This window comes from Ornithodoros turicata, chromosome 5, assembly GCF_037126465.1.
Source record: "Ornithodoros turicata isolate Travis chromosome 5, ASM3712646v1, whole genome shotgun sequence".
Lineage (NCBI taxonomy): Eukaryota > Metazoa > Arthropoda > Arachnida > Ixodida > Argasidae > Ornithodoros > Ornithodoros turicata.
Window position 1 is genome coordinate 39569963 of NC_088205.1, and position 13649 is coordinate 39583611.

At 46.5% G+C, this 13649-nt stretch overlaps 1 protein-coding gene across 1 annotated transcript in view; it reads left to right on the plus strand.

Moving 5' to 3' along the window:
* LOC135395754 (transient-receptor-potential-like protein) overlaps positions 1 to 13649 on the plus strand; it is a 141106-nt gene that overhangs the window by 36501 nt on the left and 90956 nt on the right. The gene's annotated exons all lie outside the window — the stretch shown is intronic.

Here is a 13649-nt window from a genome sequence, read left to right on the forward strand (position 1 = left end):
CAGTGCATTTGCATCCAGACCCCCTACACTCCCCTAGCACTCCCAAATGTTTGGCAACACCCTCTAATATTTTTACCTGTGGATCCGCAACACCCTCCGCATTTGCGATTCCGGATCAACAACTGTGCACTTGTAACGGTATGTACATACTTTATAACAGGTGGCTCTCAGGACGTAATATGCTCAAAAGGGCGCGAAGAATGGCGACCAATAGGCTTTCTTGTGGGTACATACGCTGTTACTCGCAGGATTATGCTGGACACTCAGGAGACTGAGCCGCCTTCGCTCTTTTTCGTGGAGTAAACCGCGAAACCTTAGGGCGCGTTAAGTAGGAGCTCCAGAGCTAACGAAGCACGCTCCTTTGTACTAAACAGTGTCGCGCTTTTCCGGGAGCGAGGCCCTCTTGATGAACACTCATGCTCCAGTTTGCAGCTCGGAACGCGAAAGTACCGCTCTTTCTGCGTGACATATGGAAAAAGGGAGGCCGCAACACTAACGAGCCTCTTGGAAACTACGCCACCATCTTGGTTATGTCAAGTGAAACAGCTTATGCCGTGTCAACAAGATTTATGAACGCGCGATCTCGCTGCTTCTGATATAAAATGCCCTCGCATTACTGCATCCCGTTCTGCAATCAGCGTGGAGTGAGAGGGAACGACGGGAACAAGGTACGTTCCGCAATGTTTTTGGTTATAAATAGCGTGAATAACTGTGGCCCCGTGAGCAGTCCTGCTTAGCGGCTTGATGAAAAACAGTTAGGAGCTGCTTCTCAACATAGGTGGGCATTTTCCTGCGGCCTCACTCATCCTCACCTCACGAAGCACGGACTTTATCAGCCTCACTCACCCTCACCAAATTTTCCTCACCAGTAACTTAACCTCAGTTGCCCTCATCCTCACATTCCATTTCAAATTTTTTCCTCACGAACCTCACTTCAGGGCATCGGGATCCCGAAAGGCCTCAGCATCCTCATCCTCACATGCCTTCACCTCATGAGGCTATTCACGACCCTCATGGCCTCACGTATCTTCACCTCATGAGGGTCCTCATCCTCACTTGTCCTCACCTCATGAGGGCTCTCATGTTCTCACGGCGCCTCACGTACATTCGCCTAATGAGGACCCACATGGCCTCACGTGTCCTCATCCTCACGTGCCCTCACCTCATGAGGGCCCTCATGGCCTCACGCACCTTCACCTCATGAGGACCCACATGGCCTCATGTGTCTTCAAGTCACTAGGAGACACCTACGTGAGCCTCAAAAGAACTTTCCGTCATGTTCACATGAGACGTCGGCGTTTATCTACTGTGTCGGAAGTTGGTACTAATGATACTGCGCGGCATTAAGCTGTTTACAGGGTTTCGTGCTGTGCTTGGATAAATGTGCTGACAGTTGTTACTGTAACAGTGAGGTTTAACGTTAGTGTTTAGCATCAGTAAAGTGGAGCCCGAAATACTACAGTGCAGATGTACCGTTACGGAAATGATCGGGTGGTGGCGGGGAATAGTGCTTGAAGAGATCCTGTACTCGATTCTCAGAACCGTATGACGCTGCTGCCAGAATCGGAGGATACGCTCACAGCTGAAGTGTTTGGGCACAACGATGGTATTTAATCGCACCTGCAATCAGGTCGTGCCTTTTTATTGTTGTTTTCTCTTCTCCTTTTTTTACAGTTCAAAGGCGCGCTACAGTCATGGGGATTCCAGTTTTCCTGGCTTCGTTTTGAGGAGACAAAGAAAGATTTTGAAAATTCTTACAACTCCATGATGAAAAACCCGAGACTCGGGAAAAGACGAAAAACAGACGACGCACACAAACTCTCAATTTCAACGTCTGTTTTTCGTCTCTTCCCCAGTCTCGGGTTTTTCATCATAGATCTTTTTGATTGTTATTTGTTTGTTCTGCTTTGTTAGTTCCTCCCTTAGTACTTCCTTCATTATTGCTGTCGCACAGACTTTGGGGAGCCCGGTAAAGGCTGCTTTATATTCAGCTTTATGCTGTTAAGAACAAGAGCTGTCAAAATAAAAAGAAAGCCTCGTTACATCCCCAGCAGCGGTAACATTTGTTTAAAAAGAAAATACAAAAACACCGCACATGGCACCTTTGGCACGACACAGCACGCGTGTGTCCAGTTGCAATCATTCGAAATTAGCGGGGGAAGGCAGCTGCACGCGCTTTCGAAAACGCGGTACAGGGCCTCTCCAAACGAGGCTGCTATTCCAGTAAACAGGCAGAAAAACGAATCCGCAAGAGGTAGTGTGGCGCTCAAAACACGACTTCGAAATCGTGTTCCCTATTCTCGGGGTTTTATCTTATGCAACAACATAACGTGACCGCCTAAGAGAGTCATGACTTATCTGTAAGGTCACTAATGAAAAAGTCGCATGCCCCTTTGAAGTCGGATTCTTCATGCTGGCCTTCATACAGGGTGGTACACCAACCCTGATAGAAATTCATAGTAAAAAACGTAGGCCCTGGAGAGACATGCGGTGAAGAAATTTTTTTCTGCCAGTAACTTTTGTCACATATTTGTAATATTTTTATTTCATTTCAATTGGCGGAAAGTTCATTTCTTGAATTGAATTCCGAAATTTCCCAAGGCAATCTAACGCATTCTTTGCGGAAATGGGTTCCCCGTCGTCATTTTACTCAGTATAGCGCATAATCCCACTCGTAATGCAATGGCAATTGCCGAAATAAATTCGCCGAAAATCGTGGAAATGAGAGCCCTTGGCACCGCCTCTTTTTTGATGGCTCTAAGTTTGAGCGCAAAGCTGCGAAGAAAGGTGGTTATATTGACACGCCACACGAGGGGGAAAGGGTTACAAACCCAACCCACAGAAGAGTTCCGCTGCCAGGTATCAGCTTTGCCCACGTCAGTTTCAGGGTCGCGCTCTTTTTCCTTTATTCGTGTTTTGCTCACTGTGTTTGTTTGCTTTTGGGTGCGTACGCGGCTGTTTTCACGATGACCGAACGTAATCGCTAACTGTGTGTCCGTTGCCCTCGTGTTTTTAGCGCTTTTATTCTACCATGCCTTACCAACAGGCCCAGTCTGAAGTTTTAAGTAAGTTCACTATGACCGCTGATAGCGGTCTCGTAGTTTTTCTGCACCACCTTGTTGTCATGAACCTGTGTATGTGTGTGAGAGAGAGAGAGTTGTATGCGCGAACGCCTGTCAGCTCTCTTCTTTTTTCAATTCGTTTGTTTCAACATGCTACGGATTTCTGCTCTGGGTACCGGAATGGAAACTTCCTGTTGTGGACAGTCTCACAAATGCACGCCTTATGGTACAAGAGCTCACCACCCTAGTTCCTGGAAGCATTTCACTGTATTTGAGGACTGCTCTGTCATAGTCCATACCTGCAGCCCCCAGAGGAATGATCATCCTTGGTTGGAATACACGGTGCTTGCCATCGCTGCCGTTTGCTTGTCCACTGCATTCACTGAGACCGGAGTGCAAAACGGTCCAAAAATGTATTTCGTTCCCCACCTGTCAACACGTCGAGTGACCTCATTTTTGATAAGATAGCTCTGATTCCCGCACTCACCGCGGGTGTTTGTTCCGTGCGTAAGGCTTGTAACCCTTTCCCCCCTCGTGTGGCGTGTCAATGTAAGCTCCTTTCTTCGCAGCTTTCCGCTCAAACTTAGAGCCGTCAAAAAAGAGGAGGAGCCAAGGGCTCATCTCCACGAATTTTCGACGAATTTATTTCGGCAATTGCCATTGCATTCCGAGTGGGATTATATGCTACACTGAGAAAAATGACCACGGGGAACCCATTTCCGCAAAGAAAACGTCAGGTTGCCTAGGAAAATTTCGGAGTTCAATTCAAGAAATTAACTTTCCGTCAATTAAAATGAAATAAAAATGTTACCAATATGTGGCAAAAGTTATAGGCAGAAAAAAAATCCCTTGACCGCATATCCCTCCGGGACTAACGTCTTTTACTATGAATTTCTATCATGGTTGGTGGACCACCCTGTATATGGAGGAATGAAACCTAAGAACGGAACATGGCGATCCTCGAAGATCTTCGAATTTCCATTGGCCCTTCGCGCAGAGTGATGTCATCTGACGCACACCTTCTCCAAGCGAGGGAATACAGTGGCTTCCCCTTCATCCGTGAGGCCCTTCACGAATGGACCCATGACCTCATCCGTGAGGTTCCTCACGAAAGGCCTCACGGCCTCATCCGTGAGGTTCCTCACAAAGGGCCTCACGGCCTCACCGGTTAGGTTCCTCACAAAAGGCCTCGCGGCCTCATCGGTGAGGCTCCTCACAAAGGGCCTCACGGAATCATCTGTGAGGCTCCTCACGGAATACGTTGTACCCTCACGTATTGATGGCCTCACGACGACTGGCCTCATGAGGACCCTCACGGTGGGCCTCATGAGGGACAATGCCTCACGACTGTCCTCATGAGGAACTTTCAGCGTGGTCTGGCGTCACTCACCCTCACCTCATCGTCGTGAGGTGAGGGTGAGGCGTCCTCATGAGGGTCCTCATGAGTGAGGCCGCCCAGCTATGCTTCTCAATGAAGTGCATATTCTGCCAGCAGATTCGCGAGAAAGTTAAGATATATTTCGCAAAGACGTGCAGATATTTTCAAGGTACTTCTTCGGCTCAATAGTTTCATAACACGAGACGTGTGAGTGTGACTCAAAACGGTGTTGGTACCTTTTTAGCTGTGTTCTGCATGTTGCATTTTCAGACTAATAGCGAAATATTATAGAAATATCTATAACATTTGGCCAATTTTATGGCTACGTGAATACTCTGTGTTTCCTCAATGATCAGTCGCCGTATTCTCCCCCCCCCCCCCCATTACCTGAGCTTTTCCTTTCTCAGGGTAGGCATATAGTGAGATTTCCATGTGAGCCAGATGTTCTAAAATTCTGTGCTCTTCATTATTCTGCACAAGCCTTGCTGAGATATCACTTGAGATCGTGTCTTGACCACTCTTCTTGCGACTTTTGCAGGTGCTTTTTCATGGTTTCCCAAAAGATCGAACGTTGGGCTGTACTTTAGTAACGATCCTGCGGGAGACAGATAGGTGTAGACGTAGTGCTGGTTCGGCCCGTTCCGCAATTTCATTGTTGCCAGACGTCTTAATATGAATTTCGAGCTATCCGTGGCATAAAACACGATATCGCCTGCTACAAGCCTGCTAAGCAAGCAACAAATCAGACCCGCACTCCAGACATCAACAAAATGAGTGGCAAGGCCACTCCGACACAGATCAAGGACAGACGAAGTCAAGATTCAAGGACCCAGTCTGCAATAACAATAACGTTTTATAATGATAGAACATCCGCTCGCACCAGCTCCGAGCTCCAGACTGACGTGGCTCCGCTCTGCACGCGAGTTCCCCGCTCGGCTCATCGTCCTCCTCGTCGTCCTCAACTCCTCCCCCTTTAAGTCAGCTCCGGTTCCCTCAGTCTAGCGCTCCACTCTTCAGAGCATTTTGAATGAGAGGAATGAAGCAGAGGACAGCAGGAAGGAGTGGGGGACAGGGGGTTAGTATGCGTCCTGGGCCGACTTCAGGGGGAGCTGTGCTGACATTCGTCAGGGAAGTCTTCGGAAAAGCCAGGCAAAACCTCAGACAGCACAGCCGGTAGCGAACCCGTGTCACCTCCCAGTCTCGGCGTGGAAAGCGATCATCCTATAACCACTATGCCACGGGAGCTGGTGTCATTCTCTCTGACAAACGAAAACACCATCTTTGGCTTAGGACAGTTTGCTGCTATATGCCCTGCCTCATTACAGCTATAGCATACAATATTCCTTCTGGTTTTGAAAGCTGGCTTAACTTTCGCATCTGTGCCCCTACTTGGACCCTGTGGTTCCTTCAGAGCAGTGTCTGCACTCTTGTCCTTAGAGGACTGAGGTGCGTCCTCGTCAATCTCAGACCTTGCTTCCTCGTCAGACTCAGACCTGCCCAGGACTACCTTCTTCCCGAACGATTTGTTACTAACCCTGTGCCCTTTTTCACGATCATGGACTTGCGCTTCTCCGCGCATCACGAAGCCCTGCGCAAGCTCCGCTGCTTTTTCTACTGTCTTAACGTCCCTATCTTGAACCCAGAGCCTCACATTGTCCGGAATTCCTCGATAGAACTGTTCTAGGCAGAAACATTCTATTACCTTTTCTCGATCATCATACGTATCCGCACTTTTCAACCACTCTATACCACAGTGGCCTTTATATTGTGCGCATACTCAGGATAGCTCTATTCAGCTTTAATCCTTCCCGTTCTAAACTTTTGCCGAAATGCCTATGCAGACAACCTATACTTTCTTAATAGAGCTGCCTTTACCTAGGCGTATTGACAAGCGTCCTCCTTACTACGGCGAGCAATTACACTGGTCACTCAAACCTCCGTTTGGGCTTGTTGGTGACAGAACTGCATGACATCAAGCGCTAAAAGGATGAAACAACACCGAGCGCCAACTTTCAACACTTTATTTCTACAGAATATGCGTTCGAGTATGCGCGAATAGGCGTTCGACACTAACCAGAAACGACATTCCGCGAGCCGATCACAGAGAAGGCGCCGTCTCCTAGCATTCCGGCTCGCCCGCCTGTCGGTCGGTCGGTCAGCCGGCAAGGCTACCAAGATCCCTCCGACCGCTCCATGATTGGTCTCCTACGCGTCAAAAGACGCGCAGTGATTGGCCTCGTCCGGGCGATGTTTCCAGAAAAGGAATCCCGGAATGCGTCATCTGCTCTTGCCAAGTTTTATATCAAACTGCACAGGAACAACGCCACCAATTCGCGTCGGGTTTTCGGCGTTATTATCAGTGAAGAACGCGGAGTAAAACGGCACTACAGTTCCGGAATCGACCGGGACGGATGCGATAGTCCCTTTAAATGAGCCTCTCTAGTGGACTGGGCCCGCTTGGCTTTGTGACAAGGACACCGTTTGGCCTACAGCAACGAGCAACCCTCAAGCTACGGTGGAAGAGCCGCCAGTCAGATTCGAGTGTATGCCTTTGCCTACACTCGAAGTATCCGTGGCTCTAGCACAGACCTCTACTGTGCTATTAATATCGTTAGATGATTACAGCAAGTTTATTTATTTATTTATTTATTTATTTATTTATTTATTTATTTATTTATACTGTTAGTCCTAATAGACCGTTACAGGGGGAAAAGAAGGCAATATACAGGTGATAATAACAACGCTTCAACGCGTCTAATTAGATTAAACATACAACCACAATAACAACACTACATAGATATGTCAAGTAGTGCATTAGGGTAAACATTTACATCCTCTGTCATGATTATCGACTGGAGTAGGGCGTTCCATAGATCAATGGTATCTGTGAAAAAGGAGTATTTAAACGCGTCCAAGTTTGGAGTATGTGGTGTAATGTGCTTATGGTGGTTAGTCCGATGACTAAAAAATTCTCGTTGTGTGATATATTTTGCAGCATCAATTTCAGTTGTCCATGATAAATGAGGAAGAGAAACTTTAATTTCGCAATATTCCGTCGCTTTTCAAGCGATTCCAGCTGCAGCTGGTCCAACATGATCGATACAGAAGCATTCCTTCTGTAGTCTGACATTATAAACTTTGCAGCTAATCTTCGAATTTGTTCTATTTTATGCCTTAGTTTTGTGGCATACAGATCCCAAAGGATGCTGTCATACTCTAGTATTGGTCGTATCAGAGTAGAGTATGCTGCTCGGTCTCCTTTGTGCCTAACTTTCATTTTCTCCTTATCATCCAAAGTCTTCTTTTTGTTTTGTTACAGACTTCATCAACGTGTGTATCCCATTTGAGATGATAATTAATCATGATGCCCAAGTATTTAAAGCTGGTAACCCGCTTCAGCGTTTGTACTTGAATACAATATATTCATGAACCAATGGAGTCTTCTTATTGGTCATGCGCAGGAATACAGATTTTCTCCAATTAATTGTCATACCCCAGTCTGAGCACCATTTTGTGATATCATCTAAACATTTGGAGATGAGCAGTTGGTCATGATTATTCTTTACAGTACAGTATACTAAACAGTCCTCTGCGAATAGCCTAACGGTGACAGGTGGAACAATAGACGAAGCAATGTCATTAATAAATATTAAAAATAACAGAGGGCCCAGGATAGATCCCTGGGGAACGCCGGAGGTGACATGAACAGTATCTGACTTTATATTCTTAAGCTGTACGTACTGTGTTCGCTTTGTTAGGTATGATGAGATCCACTGAACAATGTTTGTATTTATGCCCGTTCGGACGAGCTTGTCAATTAGTTTGTTGTGCAGTGTAGTGTCAAACGCTTTCTGAAAATCCAGACATATAACATCAACCTGAGTCCCTTCAGCTAATGCCAAACCGAAATCATGGATTGCTTCGACTAATTGGGTTGACGTAGAAACACCTCCACGAAACCCGTGCTTGTTCACGAAAAAGAACTTGTTGTTTTCAAGGGAATCCCTGAGATAACAACTAATGATACGTTGTAAGATTTTGCAAGTTTGGCTGGTTAACATTATAGGGCGGTAATTATTTACATTCTCCTTCCGACCGGACTAAACCCAGGAACAACTTTAGCTGACCTCCAGTCATGTGGCACATCGCCCTCTAGTAGGGACTTTTGGAAGTTAAGCTAAAGTAACCGTGATACCATGGATACATATCTTTCAAGGAATTCGTTAGGTATTAAGCCTGGCCCACGTGATTTCTTGGTATCTAACTTTGTAAGCAAGTTAAATATCCCTTCGTGCGATAGTGTTATTGGGCAGTGAGTAGTACTACGTGGGATGCTGGCTACTGATCCAGTATTTGTAGAAAAAACACTGTGAAAGAAATTGTTGAAAGCCTGAGCAATTTCTCTGGTGTTAGTTGAGGACCTACCATCGTGAACAAGTTGCTCACAGGTTTCGTAGATTCATGAAAGTGACTCCAGAACTTCCGCGGGTTCTGTTTTCATGAAGTAGTTGTGTGTGTGAGAGTAATAGTGGAGCTTTAGCTATAGTTTAGAGCTTTAGCTAGTTTACGTCTGAGAACATCTTTAGTGTTGACGAAAATACTTTCGTTGCCATTACGACGGTATCTCTTCAATCGCCGTTTTAACTGTACTATTTCCAGCGTTACCCTGTGATTTCTGTTGTTAACGATTTTAATCCTATCGGGAACATAGTTCTCCAAGCAGAAAAATACGCATGACTTGAATCGTCGCCACACTTCATTTACACTCAAGTCATCGATACAACTGGCTATGTTATTAAAAACATCATCCATATATAAGAGTATACAATTGTCATTAGCACCACCATAGTTTTTTACAACATGTCTCATGTTGCCATCAAATTGCCTCATGTCTTGACAGTAACAGTCTTGGTACTACGCTTTGGTCGCAATTGTAGGCGTTTTCAAACCGACAGAGACGTCGGACCAATCACAGCTCGAGAACTGCATCATGCTGAAGCATACTGGGTTAAAACAGCCCAAGAAGACACCCTTGGTTGTAACCCTGATAGCCACTCACAACTACATGCTTTATCAACCTTTGTCGATAGAGAAGAAGCCCTCCGTTGCAAACACTTTTGGACATCAGTGACGTTAACCAGATAACGACCAAACCGATCATATTCCCGAGTAAACATCGTTTTACATGGGTTTTGATCTGGCATGTCCATGTTCAGCAAATTGCACGCTGGCGTACAAGGAATTCTGGCACAGCTTCGAGAGGAGTATTGGGCCATTCGTGGACGTCAAACGGTTAATAAACTCCTCTACTCTTGCGTTGTCTGTCGGAGATTCGGAAGCAAGCCCACGTGTCAAAGAACTGCTCTTCTTCCTGCAGGCCGTCTTTCTAAAACGCAATCGTTCGACGTCACTGGACTCGACTTCGCCGGCCCTCTGTACTCCCTTCTGTACGACTCCGACACGACCCACAAGTGCTACATCCTATTGTTCACCTGTGCAGTCACCGGAGCTGTGCATCTTGAACTCACCACGCCAATGAGTATTCAGAGTTTCATGCACGACTTCAGGAGATTCGTCTCTCGCAGGCCTGTACCCTCTAAGATATATTCGGATAACTTCACCACCTTCAAACGGGCCTCCACAGACCTACGGGAGGTTTTTAGAATCATGAATACCACCCTTCCAACGATACTGCGTCAACCACAACATCCGGTGGCATTTTATTGCTGAGCGCGCCGCCTGGTGGGGAGGATTTTGGGTATTCAGGACAGTTAAAGTCTCCCTCTCGAAGTCCGAGAAGCTCTCGGAAGCAGCAGCCTCACATTCGAAGAACTGGTAACCATGTTGACCGAGGTAGAGGCTATCGTCAACTCGAGACCGTTGACTCATATGTCAGACGATCCTACAGACTTTTATGCTCTCTTTCCGTCTCACTTCCTTGTGGGGAAGCGGCTAACTGCTTTACCTCAAATTCATCACGACCGAGATGATCCGGAAGAGACTCGCTCTACTCTACTCGAGAGGAACCGCCAGCGAGAAGATATGTTTGCACAGTTTGGACTCGATGGAGCCGGGGATAGATGTCCAAGTTACCTTCCGGCAATCGTTTCCAGCACAGAACAGTTGTTCCGATTCGAACAGAGGGGCTAGTGCTTGCACCTTCAAGATTTTAACCAAGGGTTCTTTGGCCTCTAGGTCGGATTGTTGAAACCTATCGCGACGGTGATGGGTTGATCCGTGCTTGCAAGGTACAGCTGCCTGATAGAAGTGTCATCCGTAGGTCAGCACAGCTGCTGAACAAGCTCGAACTCTAGGCTGTCGACACGACTTGGTCCATCTGCCGCACGGAGCGCTGTAAGAAATCTTATGTAGACGACGAACAAGAGCGCAAGACACAATCCGCAAGGTTGTTGCGCGTGTTTTGAATATCGCTCATTCGAAGTTAAAGGGACCATGAAATGATATGTAACAAGCTTAGGATCATTTTCAATTTGTTCCTCTAGACTAAAGCGCTCACCCTGTGAAATATGAAGTTGAAAATCGTTCAAATAGCCAAAATATTCTATATTAACCGCGGTCGTGAAAGGCGGCTACTACGACCCGCCTGCGAGGCGAACTGGCTGTGACATCAAACACAGGGGATGTCCCGGTTGCCGGTTGAAAAACACTACAGAAAATCTCATAGAAACCCCCCACAGCATTCTCTCAGAATTTCTTACAGACGATACAGATTCGTATACATATTCTCACAGGCACATCAACGAGAAAATATCCTGTGGGATAATTCAGGGTCTGGCCTTGTGATTTCTATGAGAAAACAATTCATACGGGACTGACTTTCTCACGAACCTCGCTTCAGTCTTAAGAGAAATTTTGAAGGATATTTTCATGTCGGATGAACATGAAGCAAGAAATGACGGACCGCAGAGAGTGATATGTCGTCCGTGTTGGAAAGTAGTTCGTGCGATTTCGTATGTTTATGAATATTCTCTGTTACGTAGAAGTGCCATGGTTGCTCCGTTTTGTCGTTCCTATAGTGAAACTCTCAATTTTATAACCCATTATGATGTTCCATCGTACATTACTGGAGGCGTTTGTTCCAACCGCCAGCAAGCTAGTTAGTCAGCTTTGAAACGAGGAAGCGCATGGACGCAGCTATGCATCTCAAGCAAATACCGCCTGGCATTCAGGATTTTCGTGGGATTTGAGGTATGTAGCATGTGTGCGTGTCGTATATAATCGTCGGTGATGTGTATTCCCGTTCTTTATGAGTCTTTACCCCTGTTTGCAGGTATTCTGTGGGTCGGAAAGTAGAATGCCGTGAGATCGTTATAGCAACTCTGCTTTGGGGAAACGGTATGTTACATATTTCTATGCCTATCTCACACATGTTGTTGTAACCGTGCTTTTTGAAATGCTTTTTCGTCTAGGTTAAACTCGTAAGAAGCGGGAAGCAGCGCGAATTAGCGCATTGGATGCGAGTTTGTGGTCGTAACCCATTCTCGCCTCGAGGAAGTTGGATGGTGCTTTTACGCAAGAAAGCCAACGCGTTCCCAATGTGCAAAACATGAACTTGGCATAGTCACATGAAGAAATTTTTTGGTCGTCGCATTTGAGATTTAAAGTATGTGTACAATGAACGCTTTTACGGTAGTGTGCGTGGATGGCGCGCGGATGCTATTTCAAAAGTACATACATTGAATCAAGTTCCTTGGTTTATTATTTGTGTGATATCAGCGATGGCTTGATTAATCCGTGTTTCGTATTGAAAGCTTCCCAAGTGATCTCAATAAAGAATGGAAAGCACACGTGCTGGATTCTGTGGCTCTTATTCTCCTCGTTTCTCCTGGTAAGAAGTCTAAAGGAAATCCTGTAAGATTTCTTTAAGAGACTGGGGGGGGGGGGGAGTCAATTCTGAGAGATTGCTTTGTGAGAAACTCTGTAAGAAATTCTGTGAGAATGTCCAATTATCACACATAAAATCTCCGAGAATAAAGCAAGAGATATTTTGTGAGATTTTCTGGAGAGTTTTTCAATAGGGGTTGCCAATTCGCGGACGGTCTTTTGCGAGCAAATTGAAAAATTTGCAAGCAAGCTTACAAACTTCGCCATGAAATATGTTTTAATTTGACCTGGAGCTAAGCCTTCGCATGTAATCGTTGACACACCCTCAGAGAATCCTACCAGAGAATCCTAGTAATGTAGTCGTTGATTGTCAGCATGGTTACCGGAGCACGTTTTCCTCTCTGAGCTGCTTCTTCGTCAGAAAATGTCTCTGTCGGTGACCTTCTGGGAGCTGCTGCGTACGGAACGATTCCTAGACGCTCTGTGCGTCGCTTAATCTCTTCCTCCATCGCTGGCAATTTGCGCTTCGCCATATTTCTTCTGATTTCGACAGCAGATATACGTCTCGTTGTTGTCTAATCCGAAACCATGCACACACGTGGTCTCGCGGGGTGCGTGCTCCCGGTCTTCGACAATTGGCTGAGAGGACCGGACGTTGATGACGTAAGTCCGCTTAGAAGGAATGTATGCGGCGGTCACTCCCCGCTATTTTTGCGTGGTAACTGCGCCCCCGGTGCACTTAATACGGTTAAAAGTCGATATGTGTATGATAGTGAGGGATCATGAGAACCGTCTCCGGCAGAGTACTCGGAATTTGCGAAAATCATTTCATGATCCCTTTAAGTCGGGTGCTTAGCCGGTCGATGTGTCGGCATTAAGCCTTGCACTTTTCTCTCAGACATCTGATCGTCTTTCCCCTACACGCACGTTGGACAGTCAGTCAGTTGGAGAGGCTTTACGGAGGGCAACCGTTTCGTCCTAATTGGGGCTCATCAGTACGGTGCAGGGTAGAGTACCCAACCGCATACGGTCACCCGGAAGGGGTTCGTCAAATATGTACAAATATTTACAAGTATTTACAATATATACAGTGTCGGTTTTAGGTTTCGGTGTCATGTCCAGGAGTATACAGGCGCTTGATGTCAGTTAAGAGGCTGACGAAAGGGTCTTCGCGCTCGTTTACACAGTCCTTCCTCCAGCGGTACTCGGTGAGGTGGTGTGCCATCTTGTCGCTGAACACTCCTCCTCTGGCAAGCCTGTGTCGGAGTGCGGCTCAATGTGGGTTGTGGTCACGCCGGTGGTCTGGGTCTACAAAGTGGTATTCGTGGTTGACAGCCATGTGGTGGAAGCCTTCTGCGGAGAGT